The sequence below is a fragment of the Gadus macrocephalus genome, chromosome 1, assembly GCF_031168955.1.
Source record: "Gadus macrocephalus chromosome 1, ASM3116895v1".
Classification (NCBI taxonomy): domain Eukaryota; kingdom Metazoa; phylum Chordata; class Actinopteri; order Gadiformes; family Gadidae; genus Gadus; species Gadus macrocephalus.
Genome location: NC_082382.1, coordinates 8,966,149 through 8,988,716, shown reverse-complemented (window position 1 = coordinate 8,988,716; position 22,568 = coordinate 8,966,149). Strand labels below are relative to the sequence as shown.

At 42.3% G+C, this 22,568-nt stretch overlaps 1 protein-coding gene across 1 annotated transcript in view; it reads right to left on the bottom strand.

Moving 5' to 3' along the window:
* Positions 1 to 22,568, bottom strand: part of LOC132471725 (membrane cofactor protein-like) — a 63,197-nt gene that overhangs the window by 16,460 nt on the left and 24,169 nt on the right. The window lies entirely within an intron of this gene.

Genomic DNA, 22,568 nt, shown 5'->3' with positions numbered 1-22,568 from the left:
GGAGAGAACAGAGGGGTCGAGGTTGTGTTTTTTTTATAATTGGCTGGACTATAGCATGTTTAAAAACAGATGGAACACAGCCTGAGGAAAGGCAGGTGTTTATTAACGTTAAAATGTATGGGCCAACAGTGTTAGACACGTCTTTCAGTAATCTGGCAGGAATACCAGATTACCAGTGGCGATCTCTGAAATGGAAAGGGCTCGGATCGTACAACACCGGGTGCCCAGTTACAGCCGCGATTCATTTTTCATTCTACATTTTGTACAGTCAGTAGGAACCAAAAAAGTAGGTAGGAACCAAAGTGCCAGTGTTCGGTGTTCCCTGGGATCCACGCAAGCAAAGAACGTCTACATTCCGATTGGCTGTCAGTGTTTTGCCGCTGAAACGCCTCATAGTAATTTGCATCAAGTTCAGCCGTCTTCAACTTTTTTTGGTCGCTCACCTTTTAGTGTTTGACGCTTGTGTCGCTTTGGTCACTCTTGCCCATAGAAAGTGAATGACCTTCGGTGATTTGGCAGCTCAATTCGCTTTTGGTGTTAACGTACAGTAATTGAGAGCAGGCTCTCTTTTTAATGATGCCCTGATAAGTTAACAACATACAAATAAAAACAGAAATACCAATGTACAATAGATATAAACAGTAGTAGGTCTAACAACCTGAACAACATATATAGCAATAATACAATGGGACGATTAAGAAAGCTTTTTAAAACACGAGCAATCCTTGTTTTATTCGACTTCAGTCATCCCCTTGAACGTCTCAATTGAGGAGAGGGGTCTGGCTGCAGACATCCACCCACACACTCCAAACATCCACCCACACGCACTTCCGCTGCAGACAGAAACATCCACCCACACGCCGGAAATTGCGTGCTGGTGGATGTCTGGAGCGCGATTTGCACATTATTCAACAGCGCCCCCTCGGGTCACACTTTTCGGTGGGTCACAGTCAGAATTCGGTGTAACGGGACTCACTGCTCGAAGATGTGACGTTCGGCTCAGCTGCACTTGTAGGTTATGGTAGGTGACTATTCAAAACACAGCGATACAATTATAAATGCACGAGACTTGCATTTCTTTTCCGATCTATTGGTTTCATTAAGTTTAGATTTTTTCATCAAACAAATAACAGAACGTTACACCAATATGAAGCATTTGTTGTTTTAATCCACACTGACGGTGGCAAACGCTAGCTAGGTGTCATTTTTGTAAAATAGGCAAATGTTTTTTGCAAACGTTGTGTAGCCTATAGTCGGTCTTATTAAACGATTTTAGAGATTTGTCGATGTGTTGGGAGCATAAACGATTTTAAGATTTGGACTTTTGACAGTCATCTGTAGTCCAAAACTACGACGGAGTATTAGGGCCCCACGAAGCAAAAAAATATTTTGCCGTGACGAGATTAAAATCGACACGTCGACATTAAACTCGAAATGTCCAGAATAAAGTTGAATTTTCATGCCGACTTTAATCTCTTTAGCAGCGGATGACACGAAGTAGTCATCCGCTGTAGTAGTGCGGCATTGCCATCAGTGGTTGCATTGACGGTTTTAGTCGCTATATTGTTTAGATGGAGGCCTACACCACAAACAATGACCCCAGGGTTATTCCCGACTACTTCGTGTCATCCGCTGCAAGCTTGGGAGGATGCCCGGAGCGTCTGCGTGCTGACAGAGGAACGGAAAATGGACACGTCGAGATTAAAGTCGATATGATGTTTCAACTTTATTCTCGACATTTCGAGTTTAAAGTCGACACGTCGAGATTAAAGTCGATGTGTCGATTTTAATCTCGTCACGGCAAAAATATTTTTTTTCTTCACGTGTGGGCCTAATACTCCGTCGTAACAGAGTTAAGTTGTAATAAAATAATTACCACGAATTGAATTGACGCAGCTCGTTTCGCTTTAACTAGAGTTGCACCTATCAGCTGTTCATCTCCGCAACGGTGGCTGAGAAGTGTGATATCATACTATAGACAAAATCGATCGTTAAATATTCGATCTGCCTGTTTAGTTCATACAATCTGTTTATAACTAAGAGATCATAGCACTTAGTTCAGTTAAAAGGGGTAAAAGAGATCAAAAATGTAATAAAACGGATAAAAGTTAATGAATTACTGTTATGTAATATCCTGTCTCAGATTCTAAATGTTCAATGTCCCCCAGTCAATAGGGTGCTGGGGCTCAGACAGTTCATAAAACATATAATGAGAGAGAGAAACAGATGTAAAGTTCAGTATGAGGTAGAAATATATCTCATCATTAATTATATGCCAATAATAGTTAAAGTTGATGCTCTGATGGGACTAATTTGTCTAGACTACAACCACTACTGAATTACCGCCCTTTAAATTGTTTGCTGTGCTGTGAGAATTTATCGTCTTTGATCTTAAATTTTTCAGGTCCTCGTCTCTGTAGACAGACTTACCCCCTCCATTTATGTTTCCCACCACAGTGCCGTTGTTGTCTAATTTGATGTGTTATTATCTGGATGGGCTTGTCTGCAGTCCGGGGTGTAGAACCTTACAGTTCCAAGTCTTAGTTTAAGTAACTAACTGGTTGCAAAAATAATATAATTGAATATAAAATTATTCCAACTTGGTGGCATTTCATTTTCCATTAAACAGGGGCCACTTTACAACATTGTGGCTGGAGTTGCCTGGCTGCGTAAGAATGCAGGTTTGCTCAAGGGGAAGGTGGTCGAGCCTGCATTTCCGAACATGGACGCAAAAGAACAGCAGGAGCTCCTGGAAAGGATACATTCTTCAAGTGATGAAGAAGAAAAGTACCCCCTGCTCTTCACATTTGACTTTCAGGAAGACATGGAGGTCTTCCTTAACATGGCAGCTGAGGAGGATCTTCGGGTCAACGCCATGTTTCTGGGTCGCTGGGTGGACAGCCAGTGACATTGCTGTGTGTGTGTGTGTGTGTGTGTGTGTGTGTGTGTGTGTGTGTGTGTGTGTGTGTGTGTGTGTGTGTGTGTGTGTGTGTGTGTGTGTGTGTGTGTGTGTGTGTGTGTGTGTGTGTGTTGAGGTTCTGAGTTCAGTTATCTGTTGAGTGTTCTTAATAAAGTGTTATAACGTTTACAATGTATTGATTTTTTGTATGACTTTACTTATTCACTTTGGTTACACACAGAGCTAAGTTAAAACACAGACTTGAGTTTGTCGGATTTAAATATGGGCAAATAAGGTGGTCCAGCAGCACAAGGTAAGACAATATTATAGACAATTAGAGCCAGATATTAAATGAATGATGGTTCAGAGTAAGAATTTAGGAATGCAAAAGTGCTAATAACATATGATAAATTATGTTGGAATGCAGTCGAACCTTATGATATTAAGACAACAGAATGTAACATAGCTAGACCTAATATAAATATGTCAGAAAAGGTGAAGCTAAAGGGGAATTGTTCTAACTGTTCCTGTCCACTCATACATAGTATTTAAAATAATTATTAGCCTCAATCTCTGATGCCCTTCAGCTTTACAATACGAGTATCAGTTTGTGTCCGATCAAATATTAAATTGAGATGATTGCAGTATAACACAGAGGGAATCTGAATAAGGTGTGTGTATTTACAGAAAGAGAAGAGCCATAAGCTCCAGCTTAAAGTAAACAGCGAGTGTCAGGTCTTCTGTCCAAAACCGGAAGCGTTTATCCGATTTTATAACTTAATTTATTTCGTTCATTTATGTAAACACATTACTTAACGCCCTTTCATTTATGTAAACACATCGTAACGCCCGATTTTTATTTTATTTTCCAATTTTTATTTTTTATTATCCGATTTCCGGCGTGTGGGTGGATGTTTCTGTCTGCAGCGGAAGTGCCTGTGGGTGGATGTCCGGAGCGTGTGGGTGGATGTCTACAGCTAGACTCTCTTGCAATTGAGTCCATAAAGTTACCGACTTCGATAGATAAATGCGTTGCTTACCTTGTACTTGTCCCAGAGGCCCCAGCAGGCTGGAAAGGAGAAGCACCAGGACCAGCCCCATCGGGGCCTTACAGCCCAGGACCTGTTCCGAGTCAACCATGACTGTCCTTACACTCTGCAGACAATAACCAGCACAAAGATAAACAGTCAAAAGGCTTTAATACATATACCACTGAGCATGTACGTTACATGTTATAAGCCTCCGCTTCATAATCGATCGGTATAATAGCCAAGACTGTTAGCTGACTTAACATTACCGCTGAATTGGCGTTAGTCCAGTCTTCCCCAACCAAAGTAATCCTTATATTTATTAAATATATGTTACTTTTGTACACTAGGTTGCTTACTTCTTGTTGCGTGGGCTCCAAGTGTAATGGTCGATCCGCATATAAGTGGTGACAGGAAGCAGTCTTTATTTGTGGACGTAAGGTAGGCTTGGCCTTAAAGCCACAGTACATCATTTCTCCTCCCACGACAGAACGGCGGGAGCCCCCAGGCCCCCAGGACAGGCATATACTTCCGCAATCCACCCGTGCTCAGAGGCCAAGCCTGGTATTGCAGCTGTTTAGCTGGGAGTGGACGGGGGTCCGTCATTTCATGTGGCCCAGAAGTAGATATCGCCGTCCACTCCAATACAAGTGGGGAACAGGATTGTGTCTCCGCAAGAAATGTTTGGATATCAATCAAAGGCTCATAATTATATTTCTACCCTGTTCTAATTTTTTTTTAAGTTTTTTCTTTTCAAAACGCCTCCTCAAGCGTTTTATTAGCAGTTTACGTTGGGTACAGCAGCTGAAAGGAGCCGTACTGAAACAAACGGCTCCTTGCTATGATCCTATTTTGAAGTGCACGGCTCCATTAACTTCCGAATTAAATTAAATTCCGAATTAACTTCCATTAACTCCATTAACTTCCAAAGTCTGAGATTTGTCCTTTACTTGACATGAATGGCGTTGAACACGGATATATAACACACATATCATTGAAATAGCTGGAACAGGCACGCACGTATTGATTACCTGAATGATTATGGGAGACCTACGTAATTTTCATAATATTGTAAATTGTCTGATATTAACATTTCAGTTGCGTTGGTAGGTATTTCATTTTCATTTGCTTGTTTAGCTATGTATGACAGGGTTATGGTTAGCTATGTATGACAGTTGACAATGTTGGTGTATTACAATTCAATATTTGGGTAGGCTACTCCAACTTCGTTGCTGGTCGTAAACATTTACTTTTATATAAATTATTGATTGCATTTTTCGTAAAATAGTTAGTTGGAAGGAATCTGTTTCTTAAGCAATAACATTGAACTGAAATTTTTAGGCCTACATACGTTTACTATGTTACTATGGTATTATATGGAGCAATCTTACATATTTATGAAGTTTCCAGATCAATAAAGTTCTATCTCTTTTTATTTGAACTGCCTATATGTCCTCTTGATTATAGTATTACAGTGTGTACCTTGGTTATCAGCTATCATAGAATGGTGTCCAAATGGCTGCATGTGTAAGAAATAGGATTTGAACCAAGTGTTACAATAAAAAAAAGCTTTTATTAAAAGACCCCCCACCCCAAATTTGAACAAAACACATTTTTTGGCTGTTTGGCTGGGGCAGAAGAGTGGAAGGGGAAACAAAGACAGGTAGCCTAAGAAGTAAGGAAAGGAATGAGAGGAAGAACAGTGAAATTAATGAACAGTGTGATAAACGCAAATGATTACCAAAAAGGTTATAATTACTGATTTATCAAATACGCAGAGAAGAGCATCATCGAATAAAGATTAAGGACCTGGATTATATTTTACAGTATTGAAAACTGTTGAAATTACAATTCAGAGTGGAGAAGGCTGAAGGCATTGGCCCTAAAAGTGTCAGTTTCACCCACTCTGGATTATCGCTTCAAGAGACTGTGAAATGCTTTTTAAAAAAATGTCATTTCCCCTATTGGTGAAATGAACCTTGTCTTTTAGGTATAAACCACAGCAGTTAAACCTTATTCCAGGATGCTCTACGCTGTTGCCTCCTAGCTCTACACTAACAAATGCGTTCATCACACTGTTCACCCATTTCCTAGCGTGATTTAGCTTCCCCGGATGGTCAGCCCTCCACCAGCGTCTCTCGTTGATGGTAGAGTAGACAATCTGCATTGCTGGGAACTGCCGGTGGAGGTACTGCAGGTCCTGCTTCATTGCGGCAACAACCTCAACTCCCTCCAGGCGTCCGAGGTCGTTGCCGCCACAGTGGATGAGCAGGACATCCGGGGCTGTTCTTCCTCTCAGGGACTGCAGGAAGAAAGGGATGAGGGTCTTCCATCTCAGCCCGCCCCAGCCAAACCAACTGACCCTGGCCTCTAGGCCAAGGTGGGGGCCACAGGTTTCCTTGGCTCTCTCCTCTCCACGGCGGACGTAGCTGTCCCTTGGCCTGCACCTTGACGTGGTGAGTGGGCTTTAAACTAAGCCAGGCCTTTTATATTTTTTCGTTTGTTATTCACAGTCTATCTTATTAATGATACAAAGCCTTAATTAAACCCCTTCTCTTCTGTTTTGCAGAAACTGGAAACTTCAGAGTATATTTTATCAAGTTAGATAATCTTTTTTTGTTTCCTCATCAGATCCCAGTCCATCATGCTCCTCTACTTGTCTGCCGTGCCACCATCATGCCTCATGCATCACCTCTCAGCGCCTACCCAGCTGGATCTTATTCCATTTCGAAAAAGCGAGCATCTCACCAAGCAAAGTTTTGCTAATGCCTGCTCAAGTTATTTAAATACTTCATTCTATGGATATCTGAAAATATTTACAGATGGTTCTAAAGATCCCAAAGGACAATGTGGTATTGGCATATATATTCCAGAATTTGAAAAAGGATATGGATATAGAGTGGGTGACTTTATCAGTATACTCAATCGAGATGGCCACAATAATAACCGCTCTTAGATGGGTTGTAGATACTAAGTTTTATAACAAATAATTCAATACGTGAAGATTTGGTGATAGAGGTAAAGCATCTTCTTTTAAATATTATAAGCCTTGGTTTAGTTATTCAGTTCTGTTGGATTCCAGCCCACCATGGAATATATGGCAATGAAATTGCTGATAAATTAGATAAAAGATACTAACCTAATTAGAAGAATTTAACCTTAAGTATATATATTTTTTATTTTTATTTATTCATTTCTTTTGTTAGTTTGTTTTATTTTGTTTCGTTAGTTTGGTTTTTTCTTTGAATTTATTTGTATGATTTGCCAACGTCCTTGTCCTTGTCAACGTCCTTGTCACAAACTCCTGTGTAGTAGTCCAGTAGGTCGCGGTATATGGGGAAAAACTATGATCCGCCACTAAACTAGAAGACGAAGAAGATCTCTGCATCCGGTACGTCACGGACTAGGTCACGTGTCCTGGCCACATAACGCGGAAGCAAATCGCTCCTGTATGTTGCCATGCGCCACTGAGCAGTTTGCATAGGAATGAATGGGCGGCCATTTTCCAGTCCGTGGTCCATCCTTTATTATGTCCATGGGAGCCCCCGGGAACAGTGCATACTTCCGCAATTTTTTGTGTATTTTTGTGTGTTGGCCACTCCAACTTCGTTGCTGGTTGAAATGTAACCATTTATTTGTACATAAGTTATTGATTGCATTTTTCGTAAATAGTTAGTTGGAAGGAGTCTGTTTCTTAAGCAGTGTGACACTTGGAGCTTGCATGACGGAGCACAAGTTGGCACAAAGCACTCAAAACTACAAAAAGACATTGTTCAATTGTAGACTTGTAGACCATTTATTTTTGAACAGCACATCCGATCAGTGACCTCTGTATTTTTTGTACATTTAAATGTATGCCCATCACTAACTAAGTTTAGTTCTATCTATTATTACTTTTATTTTCTTCCCTTCTTTTCTTAATGTTATGTGTATTTTGTTTTTAAGATAAAACAAGAGAAACTCAAACATATCTTATGGTCTCGTATTTATGTAAATGTTTCATGTATTTATATGTTTTTTACATGTTGTGACTGTCTGAGTTTGTGATGTGGGTCTGTGGTCTCGTAGTTATGTACATGTTTCATGTATTTATGTGTTTTTTTCATGTTGTGCCTGTCTGAGTTTGTGATGTGAGTCTTTGTTCTATGTTCCCTTATTGCGTTACTCCAGCTTTCAAGCTCTTTCACATAAGTGACAAACACGCTCCACCCTAGTGTTTTTAATCTTTTATTAATTAGACATGTAAGGTGTGCTTAAGTGGCCTGAAAGGTGCCCATCACTAAAATGCTTTTTATTCATGTAACATTATTGCTCCATCAAAGTACACCTGCCATTAACAGTTATCATTCATACTATCTTTAATCTTATTTACATAGGCCTACAGTAGGCTTGATTTCCCCTCAATGTTTAAATAAAAAAATTCCCTGTCCATGTCAGATCCCTGTCCATCATACTCTTCCTGCACACCTGACTGCCTCCTCCATCGATCAATGTTAAATACATTTCAGGATGACGTTTGAGATTCAGTTTCAGTATTACTTGTTTTTGGAACCTGACGTGGGGCTGGCACCATCATATCTGTCTTATTTATTGCCCCCACACATAATAGGTCCATGATACCATGTGGGGTCATTTTTCAGACTCCTTTGCCACCAGCTGATGGGTCTGTGTATATATTGGGCATTTGATTCTCGTTTCAGAAACAGAAATATATTAAAAAACGAGTGGTAATTATGATTTCTATTTAACATTCAAAAAGGTATATACAAGGTGCTTTTCTTATAAAGTCAAAAAGGGGCAAACTAATCTAAAATAATAATTGTTAAACATATAGAGAATCATCACATATTTACGCCTGGCAGCTACAAAAAAAACTATAAAAACTACAAAACTATAAAAACTACAAAAATCGCCACACACTTCGCGATTTTACTGTTTTTGAGTGCAACATCCGGGTCCTTTCAGTACACTTATTTTTCGCCCGATCTGAATCGGTACGCCCTACTACTCAAACTTAGGCTATGAAGTACGGATAGTATGGATATTTGAACACGGCACATGAGTTTACATAGGAATGAATGGGCGCCATTTAGGAATCCGTTGTCCATTTTATAATATGTCCATGCGCGAGGCGAGAGAACTTCCGGTTAAACCCGTTTCCTTCAGATGTTTAGTAATGCTTTGTCAAGTATTTTGTCAGAAATCAATATTCATCCACTCATCATTGTTCTTCTTGTCATTCTTTTTTTTTTTCGTTCCGGTGACTGTTAACTAATGCACATAGCCTATAGGAAGTAAGGGACCGGAAACTGAGCTGCGGTAAACCGGGGATATGTTTATACTATATATGGTAAATAGAGCTCGTAAGTCTGCCTCTTCCGGTACACCCCCATGGGACCTCTGAGATCGTAAAATATGAATGGGGTTCATTGTTCAGTGCAAGGCTGTAGAGAAAACACAATGAGAAAGACTACACGTCTCGTATGTGACGTCACGCTTCCTGCGACGTGCGTGGACAAGACCGACAAACTCCCCATCGGCATAACTGAAAATCACCACATGACCCGACTTATAATGGTGTCCCCTCTTTCGATGCGGTTATCCTCCTCTTGGAAAAAAGCAGTGAAGTGGCGCAGAGAGATCGCCATGTCTGTACCAGAGTGGTGGTGACGTATATTCGTGTCGAGAGCAGCGAGGGGCTGTAGTTCACAAAGCGGCCTGACACAAAACCTAACATTATCAAACTTCACAAAAATGTTCTGGTATCTTTGCATGAATTTTTTTTATTTAAATCCACAAACCACATATGTGTGATCTCTTGTGGCGCGTTTCCACTGCAGGGTGCGGTACGGTTTGGTTTGCAAAGGTGCGGTACCACCGTCAAAAGTGGGCATGACCCAGACTGAGCCGTACTCGTTTTGCCCTCGTCTTCAGTACTCCTCCGTTGGGGTACTGAGACGCCTGAAAGAGCAGGGACGCAGGAAGTGGGGTGCTCCGGGTGCTGTAGCACCCCCCCTAGTGGACAACAGACGCAACTACAACACTTGAACTCAGGCAATGCCGCGTTTTTTTTTTTTTTTTTTCGTCATCCGATTACATACAGCACCCAGTGCCGCTGCTCTTATAACGCACTACGCTGCGCGTTACAGGAGCGTTTATTATTACCCCCCCCCCCCCCCCCCCCGTCAACAATCGTTTGCACCCCCCCCCCCCCCCGCTCAACAATAGAGTGGCGAAGTCACGCCCCTTCCGGTAGGGCTCATGGGACCTATGAGATCGAAAAATATGAATGGGTGTCAATGGAGAGAAAATAATTATTTTCTGGTCCCAGTCTTTATATGCCCTGGATTACACATATGTTGTTTGTGGATTTAAATGATAATTTTTCATGCAAAGAAAACTAAAAATGTTCGTGAAGAAGTTTGAGAATTTTAGGTTTTATGTGAGGCCGCTTTGTGAACTACAGCTCTTCACTGCTCTCGACGCATATGATATACGTCACCACACCCGCCCTTGGAACTCGGCACAGAGATGGCGATCTCTCTGCCCCACTTCACAAACAAACGAAGCTTTTTCCAAGGGGAGGATAAAAGCATCGAAAGAGGTGAAAACCATTATAAGTCGGGGCACGTGCAGAGTTTCAGTTATGCCGATGGGAAGAGTGTCGGTCTTCTCCACGCCAGTCGCAGGGAGCGTGACGTCACGTACGAGCCGTGTAGTCTTTCTCGTTGTGTTTTCTCTACAGCCTTTATCTGAACAATTGCACAATAAACGGTCGAACTCTTTGCATGACAAGTTATCCTTTAAATCCACAAACAACATATGTGTAATCCAGGGCATATAAAGACCGGGACCAGAAAATTATTATTTTCTCTCCATTGACACCCATTCATATTTTTCGATCTCATAGGTCCCATGAGCCCTACCGGAAGGGGCGTGACTTCGCCACTCTATTCAGCAGTAAGCACCCCCCACTTCATATGACTTCCTGCGTCCCTGTGAAAGAGTGCCGGAAAATTCGAGCTACACACCCCCTCCGTTGATTGGTCGACAGAATCGTCACTTCCAGCCTCGAGGTATTATTCTTTACAATGAACATGTCGCGTAAAACGCTTGCTTGGGCGAACAAGGAGGTGGAGACGTTCCTCTGCATTCTTGGGGAGGAAGACGTTGTTTACGATGTTTACGTAGCTGCCGCGGTGATTGAAATCTGGCCTACCACAAAGGGTACTGTCGGCGGTGGAAACGCGACCTCGGAACTGAGCTGGGCTATACCGCTACTACCGGACTGAGGCGAACCGAACCGTACTGCACCCTGCGGTGGAAACGCGGCATTAGGTCCCATGGGTGTCTACCGGAAGGAGCAGACTTACGGAGAATAAGTCCCGCCTCCGAGGCTCCTGGTTCCATCGATCAAATGTCTATGGGAAATAACATGGAGTTTTTGAATGATCGTACATAACAAACTCTGTAGGTGGCGAAGCAGTAAAAGCTGCTCACATTTTGAACGACACAGTTTTTCCATCTAGATTTCACTTGGGTTTTGGATTGTCGTGCCGTTAAAGTAGCTTTTATAATTGTTTACTACTTTAACGGCACCGACAAACAAAAACCCAAGTGTAATCTATGGTATATCTTGTTTTTATACTTGATTTTTTTTTACATACTTTTACTAACTATTAATCATTCTTTTCTCTTGAAATTACGATACACAATTAATTTAAGTTCAGTGAATCAGGCAATATAACAGTCGGTCGTGAAAATGTTCATATGTTTACTCTTTTATTAGATTCATGAGGTTATCTTAAACAACTTCACATTAACATTTATGATTAATAATGATATTAATACATCTCTCTCATTTTTAAATATAATTTAGCTGATGGAGTCATTTCCGGTCAGGATGTAATGGGTTTGGTTCTCCATTGTGTGATGGAGGCTGTAAAACCTCACCCTGCCAAACATGCTGACGGGATTCCTGGGAAGGCTATCATGGAGACCAGTGGCGGCTCGCCTATAGAGGGCGCTGGGGCGCCGCCCTCCCGCCGACCGGCAATCTTTTTTTTTTTAAATATATATATATATATATTTTAATAATCTTTCTCATTTTGAGGATCAATCTATTTTAATTGCATTCGAATAATGAATTTACTTTAGAATATCTTTAGATATTATACCCCATCATTAAATCTTCATTCACTTACATGTTCAACGTTCATTTTGGTGAAGCAGATTACTTCCGTGGGGCGCCTTTCGCTCAGCCCCACAAGCCTGAATGATTAGCCAATGGTTCTCCCGTTGCTAGGCAGAAAAGTACATAATTCCGCCAATCAGCGTCGTCGAATTTTGTGGCTTTGGGGCGCTGAAGATTCAGCCCCAAGCGCAGTGCACCGTCCACTGCGCATTTGCAAGTACCGCAGAGATGAGCAACATGGCGACTTCTGCCGCGTTTCCACTGCAGGGTGCGGAACGGATCGGATCGCAAAGGTGCGGGTCGGGTCGCGTTTCCACCGCCAAAAGTGGGCGTGACCCGGACTTTGCCGTACCCGTTCCGGCCCCATTCTCGGGACTCCTCCGTTGCGGTACCCAAAACGAGACCAGACGCCTGAAAGGGTCCCGTGAAATTCTAGCTACACCCCCCCTCCGTTGATTGGTCGACAGAATCGTCACTTCCGGGTGACGCGGGGATAAAAACAAACAAACAGTAGCCTCGAGGTATTATTCTTTACAATTAACATGTCGCGTAAAAAGCTTGCTTGGGCGAACAAGGAGGTGGAGACGCTCGTCTGCATTCTTGGGGAGGAAGACGTTGTTTACGATGTTAACGTAGCTGCCGCGGCGATCGACATCCGGGCTACCACCAAGGGTACTGTCGGCAGTGGAAACGCGACCTCGGAACTGAGCTGGGCTATACCGCCCCCTCCCTACCGCACCTTTGCGATCCGATCCGTTCCGCACCCTGCAGTGGAAATGGGGCATTCGAGTGCTGCTATCACTGTTTCCATGGGAGTTCAGCTACGCCCTAATTCAGTTAAATCTTTACTTTTGAATCCCTTTGAAAGAAGAACATTCACAGAAAAACTGCAAGTAAAAGAACTCGGACCAGACAAGCCAGAAGTTAACATTAACCAAGAAACAAGAGAAAAGGATAAAGCCTCCTACAAGAGAAGTTTTTCCCGAGGTTGGTTCGATCGAAAGGCTTGGTTAACTAGCTGTGGGGATGCCAATGCAATTTTTTGTTTTCCTTGCATACTTTTCAAAACTGGTGCGTGTGATAATTCATGGACACAGACAGGGGTGACAGATCTGAAACATCTGTCAGAACGGATCAAGAAACACGAGCGAGCAAGAGTTCATATGAACAACTGTGTGAAGCTAGCCATGCTAGGGCAAATTAGCATAGCTGCACAGCTAGACCTTCAGTGTGCATATTGTAGTCCTCTGCAAACCTATTGTGCCATCATGCCTCCAGTGTGCATATTGTATACAGTCCTCTGCAAACCTATTGTGGCATCATGCCTTCAGTGTGCATATAGTATACAGTCCTCTGCAAACCTATTGTGCCATCATGCCTTCAGTGTGCATATTGTATACAGTCCTCTGCAAACCTATTGTGGCATCATGCCTTCAGTGTGCATATTGTATATAGTCCTCTGCAAACCTATGGTGGCATCATGCCTTAAGTGTGTCTTGAATCACCACACACAAGTGTGTGGAATTCATATTTCATTGTATTGGTTTAAATGCATACTAATGCAGTATGTAGATATATTTATGAGTGAAGTTACCAACACAATGGCTTGGCCGTAACACACACACACACACACACACACACACACACACACACACACACACACACACACACACACACACACACACACACACACACACACACAGAGAATGTTACCGTATGTGTAATTCAGTTTTTGTATTTGCACTCTTAATGTTGCTGAATTCTACAAGGCAAATATATTAACTTAAAACTTAGTTCCCTGGCCCCATTCGTCTTTGTAAGTAAATGTTCTATTTTGCCTTTATTATTTTGTCAGAATGCACCACAATGCTTCGTTTGTTTGTGAAAATCACAAAAAAATCTTCTGGGGGAGGATGCCCCCAGACCCCCCTACAGGGGTTTGGAATGCAAACGTTCAGCCCCCCCTCAAATAAATTCCACCAGCCGCCACTGATGGAGACAAAGCCACTGTGACTCAGCATTGACTCAGTTGTTAGTCTAGAGCAATCACATCCGTTGTATTCTTCTGTATTGATTTTGAGAGGGGAAGGGAAGAAATGTTTCGAAATTTAGATTCTACCCTCTCGTGGTATTAGCAATTCAATGGTAACTAAGGACCTAGTCGTCATCTTACTTTATGGCTAATGTTATCTTTAAGAATTTAAGATAGGCCATAAGGAAACTGGATAGTGACTATAATGATTGCCAACTGTAAGCACAATTGGTCAATGGACTTGGTGATGGCAGTCCAACACTGAAGCTTCGATACGTGCTTCATACCATTAACTACACTAACCATAAAACCACTGCTTCGAAGGTTGCTTTGGTACGGAAAAATCACGTGACATATGACGTCAGAAACAGCATCTGCTTCTTTCTCTGAATGAATCGCCTGAGTGGTTTGCGGCGCCACACACTGCCACTACAACTGGCACCGCCTCGTTTCGAGTCTGAATTGTAGCGCCTTCAAAGCATAAAAACTTTAATGCACAACATTGCGTTTGGTTCGTAGTAGCCTATCTCATACTGTGACAGTCATTACGTTCGTATTGATTTATCATCATTATGGAAGCATCTAGGAAGTGAGGTCGTTCTGACATGTGGAAACACTTGATTCTGTTCAGCGGTACATGACCGATCCACCGCTGGAAATATCCGAGGAGCCACTGGTGAACTAGATCAATCACAAAATGTGTACCCTCATCTCTTCATACTGGCTGGCACAACAATGTTTATGTACAACAGCCTCATATGTTCCTTCTGAACAAGAGTTCTCGTGGATGTTGTGGAGAAATTGCAAGCAAAAAAAGAAACATGCTCAGTCCAAAAAGTGTTGAAAAAAGAATGGTCCTGAATCAAAATCTTTGAGTATTCCCTGTCCCACATACCCCCTGGTTACACAAGCACACCCAACTTCTGCCATATTTTCCCAGCACATTCTTATTTTCCCCAAGCACTCTCCCCAATAGCACAATACATAAATTCATTAATCTTAATTAGTAAAAAAAATAATGACATCACAATCTTTGTATAAGTGTGCGTGTGCGTGTGTGTGTGTGTGTGTGTGTGTGTGTGTGTGTGTGTGTGTGTGTGTGTGTGTGTGTGTGTGTGTGTGATTTTGTGCGTGCGCACTTGATTTATGTCAGTCTTAAAGGTCCCATGACATGAAAATCTCAATTTATGAGGTTTTCTAACATAAATATGAGTTCCCCTAGCCTGCCTATGGTCCCCCAGTGGCTAAAACTTGCGTTTGGTGTAAAACGAGCACTATGAAAAAACGGAGGCTCAAGCGCGCTGATTTGGAAATATGTGCTCATGACGTCATGAGGAATCTCAGCTCCTCCCCTTACTCTGCCTGGCCCGCCCAGAGACGTTGGCCCGCCAATGAGACTCGACCGTGCGAGCGCCACATGTGTGTGTGTGAATACACACACTGTAACGCAAGTGTTTCTTGTCGGTTCTTTGACGTGTCTTGTATTTCCACAACGAGACTGTCGTGGGGGTTATCTAAGCCATGGTTGAGAAGGAATTGGGGGAAAGGAACTTTGGTTTGACTCGCTGAAGTACATGAACTGCGACATGCCGCCGGTTGCCGCGAGGCACCATCGCCCGGCAGCGGGCAGCCGGCCGCAGGCAGCGCGCGGTTCAGTCGACTTCAGGTTGATGTGGAACAGGGGCGGATCTAGAAAAATATTCATGGGGTGGCAAGAGGGGGACAGGAGATTTTGAGGGGTGGCACCCTCTGGCAGAAGTATATACAGTATGCCGATTTAATTAAAGCCATACTAATCAATATTTACTTGGAAAGCCCCCACATTTAGATATTTTGACTCAATAACATTATATTTAATTTATTGTGGGATGAGTAAAGCCTTACATTTAAACATAAAAGGTTTCAGACAAAATGTAATAAATTATTACTGAATAATTACAAAATCCACCTGCCTTACAACAAACAGCTGCACTATTACACCAGCAGGGGTATGGGGCTAAAAATATATGCAAAGAGAGCTGCAATATGTACTTTAGTTAACAATAAGTTGGCATTGGTCCATGAGATATTCCTATCAGATGTCAATCATCAGTCCAACTTGAGTGCAAATATCACTTTATTCACCGATTCCAATAATTTACATACAATGCCACCCTCAAAGTGCGGTGACATAGAATAACTCCAAAAGTAGAGTGTATTACCTGCATGCTTGGAAGAGCCAAATGGGGATTCAGGGGAAGTGCTATCAAAGATTTCCCTCTCTTTCTTTTTTTATATCTTTAATTTCTAAGTATTTAAGACCTTTTGGGTTTACCTTATTATTTTTTTTGCTCTTGATGTGAAGCTTGTTTTATTATTAATTATTGATGACTTATATTGGTTTATAAAAGTTCAGACAGGTGTGCAACCAAGTAGATTAGAGATGGCCATTTGTAAATTATTTACAGAAGATGACTTGCATTTTGTTGTCCAAGTACCTTGGACCTTGGTTCAATGACAATAAAGTTTAATATAATCAAATCGAATGACTGTTGATACAAAAGGAGGCACATGAAGTTAACGGTCAGGAAAACCAGCTGAGTGTAGAAGGGTTTGTGTTTGTTAGCGCGTCTTTAGCGCGGATTGCAATTCTTATTGCAGCCTGCAGGGTTATGCGAGAAACATACGGAGGGACGCGGTTGTTGAGCTCCGCCGCCCCACATTGCATGACACGTTAAACTCAACTAGAATCGCCACCATCAATTTGATATCAACAGAACAAAAATAGTCGGAAAGCCTACAGAAACTATAGATAGTTAATGTGAATAATCACATTATTAAAAATAAACTTGGAGCAATGATTTACTGGGGAACAATTTTTTTGGGAGAATGCTTTTGCAGGGAGTTCGCCGCCCCACCTGCCCATACGGCACGCGCCTGCTATGCAGCTATAAAGGCCTATTTAGGGTCGTTTTAGACGCAGAGACGTACGGTTCCCGTAAGGTTCCTTAAGGATTGCGCGTGTTGCAAGGGGATTCTCCGCCAGAACAGTAGGGGGAGCAACGAACGAATCTGTGGAAGTGGAAATCGCTGGCTTGTTTATATTTATAATCATAGCCGCGGAAACGTATTCTCAGCAGGGGGTGCTGGAAAAAAAACTCAGCCTGGACTAGACTCGCAACTCGCTACATTGATAAAAAAAGATATACAGCAGCGCAGCTCAATTGCACCAGTGCATGCGCGCACAGTCGAAAATCGATCGTTGTGTTCACACCATGGTTCACATCCAGCTGCTCACAGAACAAGTTTAGCGCGCCACCGCTCCCCTCACACTTTTTCATATAACTTTTTTTCAGCACTAGGTCATATGAGCATTAAATAAATGCTGCGTCTCAAAATGCCTTGGACAGCAGCGACGATGACCCGCTTTGCCACGGGCCGAAACAGTTCGGAGCGACCACAGCCAGAGCGAACACAGCGGGGCAGAGGAGTGTCAGGAATAGTCTTTGGTGTACACATCAGTACGGCCTATTTGCGCTACTGTTTAGTGGCAATGCAGTGTTTTATTCTATGCCTTTTAATTTTCGTATATTATTTCAATGAATACAATTTATTTATTTATAAAAACAAGATCTGGTCTTCAAATCTTTTTTCCAAACATAGGTCGGGTTTGTGTTTATATTCAGACCAATACGGTACAGCGGGCGCTCACATGACGTTAAGCATTTCCAGGTGCATAATGTGACGCTTCAGAACCTAAAATCCCGTTTCTCCCCGTTGACACGACAACACATAACCGGCGTTTTCAGAAATCTCCACTTTGGCCGGAGTTTTTAGAAATAATAGTTTTCTGTGATAAGACAGGGCCTCAGACAGGGGGTGCGGCAGCACCCCCAGCACCCCTACTTCCCGCGGTACTGTTTATAATTATCATAATTCGTTCTTGTGTTTTCTTCTTCTTCAAAATTCTTCATTCGCTTCTGTCACGGGCCCAGGCCTTTTAAAAATGGCGCTATTATGCTGTAAAACCGGAAATGTGAGACTCCTGAAAGGATGTGGTTAGCTGGCCAATCACAGTCTTTGCGAGCTGCGTAGGGCCGTAGTGTTTTAGACGCATAGTCAGGAATTTGGGCCGACGCACTTAAGCACGTAAGGGGGGATATTTTACCGCGCAAGGGGGGGTTATGTATCTTACGTGCTTACGCGTTACGTCTAAAACAGAGCATATATCGGCCTTAAGGCATTCCAATCTTAACTTAAGTCTTTAACTATGATGTTTCTGTAATACACAGCCCTGCTCTTTTCTAATTATTATAATTTCTTTATAGATAGACGGTTGATCAGTATTACCTCAAGAATGTAGTCTCTCTGCCGCGCCGCTTGCTTCGTTCGTTTGGAGGTCTCTCGCGCCTTCCTTGTATTCAAAATCAGTGCCGGCGGGAGTCTCGGGGAGGGGGGGGGGGGGGGGGGGGCAGGCGGGATGGGGCAATATTTCCTGGTTGCATTCACTTGCAGTCAGACTTTTAAAACTCGCTTTTGTAAATGTCTTGTAAAAGCAAAAAAAAAAAAAAAAATGAATTTTGCGCTGCCAACTGGGGTGGCAGCTGGGGTGGCAAGGCTTTTTTTAGGGTGGCAGTTGCCACCCCATGCCACCCCAGTAGATCCGCCCCTGATGTGGAAGAACCAGAGACGTCGCAGAACCCGACAAAGTCGTTTGTGATTCATAATATCGTCTGGAGGTGCACACAATATGTTATATGATATAGATATCTATGTATTATATGATATTATTTAGATATAGAGCTCCAGGACTGTAACGCAAGTGTTGTACACTTCCTTGTTATTTGGATAACCGTTCTGCTGTTGGTGTATGGCGCATAACACGTCTGGTATTTCTACAACGAGACTCGTATTGGGGGTTATCTCAGCCAAGGTTGAGAATGAATTGGGGGGAAGGAACTTTGGCTTTGACTCCCTCAAGAACATGAACCACGACATGGAGGAGAAAGGGATTGTTGGCGGCGAATGTCTCCCGCTTGAGCCCCGCTGAGGGACCACCGCCGGAGGCGGAGGTGCATAAGCGCTGCCCGGCAAAGATCCCTTTCTCCTCCTTGTCGTGGTTCATGTTCTTGAGGGAGTCAAAGCCAAAGTTCCTTCCCCCAATTCATTCTCAACCTTGGCTGAGATAACCCCCAATACGAGTCTCGTTGTAGAAATACCAGATACGAGAGTCCGAGTCCGACGTCACACCAACAGCAGAACGGTTATCCAAATAACAAGGAAGTGTACAACACTTGCGTTACAGTCCTGGAGCTCTATATCTAAATAATATCATATACATAGATATCTATATCATATAACATATTGTGTGCGCCTCCAGACGATATTATGAATCACAAACGACTTTGTCGGGTTCTGCGACGTCTCTGGTTCTTCCACTTTCACATCAACCTGAAGTCGACTGAACCGCGCGCTGCCTGCTGCCGGCTGCCCACTGCCGGGCGATGGTGCCTCGCGGCAACCGGCGGCATGTTGCAGTTCATGTACTTCAGCGAGTCAAATCAAAGTTCCTTTCCCCCAATTCCTTCTCAACCATGGCTCAGATAACCCCCACGACAGTCTCGTTGTGGAAATACAAGACACGTCAAAGAACCGACAAGAAACACTTGCGTTAAAGTGTGTGTATTCACATTGATGTGGACGTTGAAGAACCAGGAACGTCGGAGAACCCAACGCGGTCGTTTGAGATTCATAATATCGGCTCACACAGCTTTTGGCCGTGATAATATATATTATATGATATAGATATCTGTGTAGGCTATATGATAATATTTAGATATAGAGCTCCAGGACTCCCGTGTGTTCTAGAATATTTACAGAACACGGCTAAAGGCTGTGTGCGGCTCGCCATTGCGATACATCCACTGTAAACAGAGCGCATGGTGGCTGCAAGCTGCTCAGGGCCACACCCCCACCCTCCTCCTTGACACGCCCACCGAAACAGCGCATTTGGGGGAAGCTCAATGTGCGACTGGCTCGGAGTGGCTGTAACTCTGCACCACGGCTGAATTTAGGGAACGTCTTTGAATACTGTGTTAGTTGCCCACTAATACCTATATTAAAGAATACATAAAATAGCATGTCATGGGACCTTTAAAGCCTCCTGGCCACTATCTAGCCAGGCTAATTTAGTTGCAGCCTTGGCACTTCACCAGGAGAGGTCACTGTTACTGAAGCTTCAAGTAATGAACCCATTTTCGAAACAATGTGCCTAAGTGGTTCAGTGCTTCATCACCGAAGCTTCATTTGCCCATCACTAAATGGACTAGCCACCAGCATGATAATGTAGTTAATGGTATAATATGTATGATTTCAGCAAAAAAAATACTAGACCTATGTTATGCGTTTGATTTGATTGTGTATTTGCCTTATCTCAAATGTATCCAACCTTTTCTACACTCAGAGGCCATTCCATCGAATGTTAACAGCGTCCTCTGCCCTTTAACGTTCAGAAACTTGGGAAACCGAGTGGGGAAGGAAGTCTGTACACTAAAAGAGCTGGCATGTGTTTTAGCCATTACATTTACTTATGATAGATGCAACTGATCATTTCATTAGGTAAGATTATCAAATATGGATCCTTGTGAAACTGCAATACGGGGCTAGCAATCATATATAATCATCAATCAAGTATAATCATCAATCAAGTATCTCAGAACCTGCCGCTAAGTGATGAGGTAGATAAGGACATCACAAATAAAAAATAAATGTAAAGTAATGTTCAATCTATTATTGATCATTGATATTATTTTTTGAAAAAGACATAAGAAAAATAATAGAATATAAATATTTGGGCTAAAATGGAGGAGCCTATAACTCAAGAATTAACAAGGTAACTATTCCTAACAGTTTGTTTGCAACAATGTTTCCTCAGAAGCAGGCTAGGCTAGGCCACGTTGTTGCCAAATTGTTTGCGGTTACAGTTTAACCAGGGCCCCATTTCCCGAAAGCATCTTTAGCCTAAGTGGATCGCAGAGTGGGTCGTACGAGCATCGTACAGTTTTCACACCGTTTCCCGAAAGCATCTTTGGTAACGAACGTCTTGAAAACGCTCGTAGCTAACGAGTGCTCCAGGGTACTCGTAGGACGCTAAGAGCCTCGTTAGCCTACTATAGCCTCAGTGGCGTAACCAGCGGACATTCCTAGTATTGGATGTGTTTTATTATAACACATTGGTAATGGTGTATCACGTGCGTCTGAGCCTAATGTGGGCCATTATGTTCTTAGTTTGAGAGAGACAGTCCAGGAAATGTTTGAGCAGGCAGGGCACTTAAAATGTGTGAGAGAAAGTGGGGGGGATTTGTGCAGACTGACATAGGCTACTCATAAAACGTAGCCTAAAATAATGTAAAAAAAAATTAAATAAAAATATTAATTATAAGAATATTAAAAAAAATGCAAAGAACCAGGCAAAAGGCTGGGATATGGTGGGGATTGGTCACGTTGACGGGAATGTTTAGTGACATGTGGGAGGGTGGAGGGGGTTAAAAAAAAGTCTCAATCACTCTTCGACGTGCATGAAAACCAGCCGCGTAGTTATGTATGGAAAGCCAAGAAGGCCATTAACTGGCCCTAGAATGGCGCGGTAAAAGTGCAAAACCGCACGGAATGCGGTTTTATGGAAAGCCAAGAAGGCCACAATCCGGTCCTAGAATTGCGCGGTAAAAGTGCAAAACCGCACTACGGTTTCCGTACGGATTCCGTACGGTTTTGAATGACTAATAGCCGCGGCTATTAGTCATTCACTCCGACTATTAGTTATTCACTCCGGCTATTAGGTATGCAGAACGAGCCCCTCCCTCTTCTTTGCTTGACCACTAAGTTTGAAGGCTGTCTAACCAATCAGTGAAGAGAAATACCAGACTAAAGTAACGCATTGTCGAGACTAGAGCTGCATGTTTCGCCGTAACATAAAGCTGTGTTGTCTTCCCACATGAAAAAATTCTGTAGTTTACTATAGTAAATAAACTATAGTATACCCTATATATACTATAGTAAATATTGTAGTGTTTTTTAACCTTACTATAGTAGTTTTACTACAGTAAACTATAGTATACTACAGAAAATTCTATAGTTTACTATAGTAAATAAACTACAGTACATATACTATAGTAAATATTGTAGTGTTTTTGAACCTTACTATAGTAGTTTTACTACAGTAAACTATAGTATACTACAGAAAATTCTATAGTTTACTATAGTAAATAAACTACAGTACATATACTAAAGTAAATATTGTAGTGTTTTTGAACCTTACTATAGTAGTTTTACTACAGTAAACTACAGTAAAACTGCAGTTTTATTACTACAGTATACCACATATATACTACTACAGTAAACTATAGTATACTACAGAAAACTGCAGTTTTATTACTA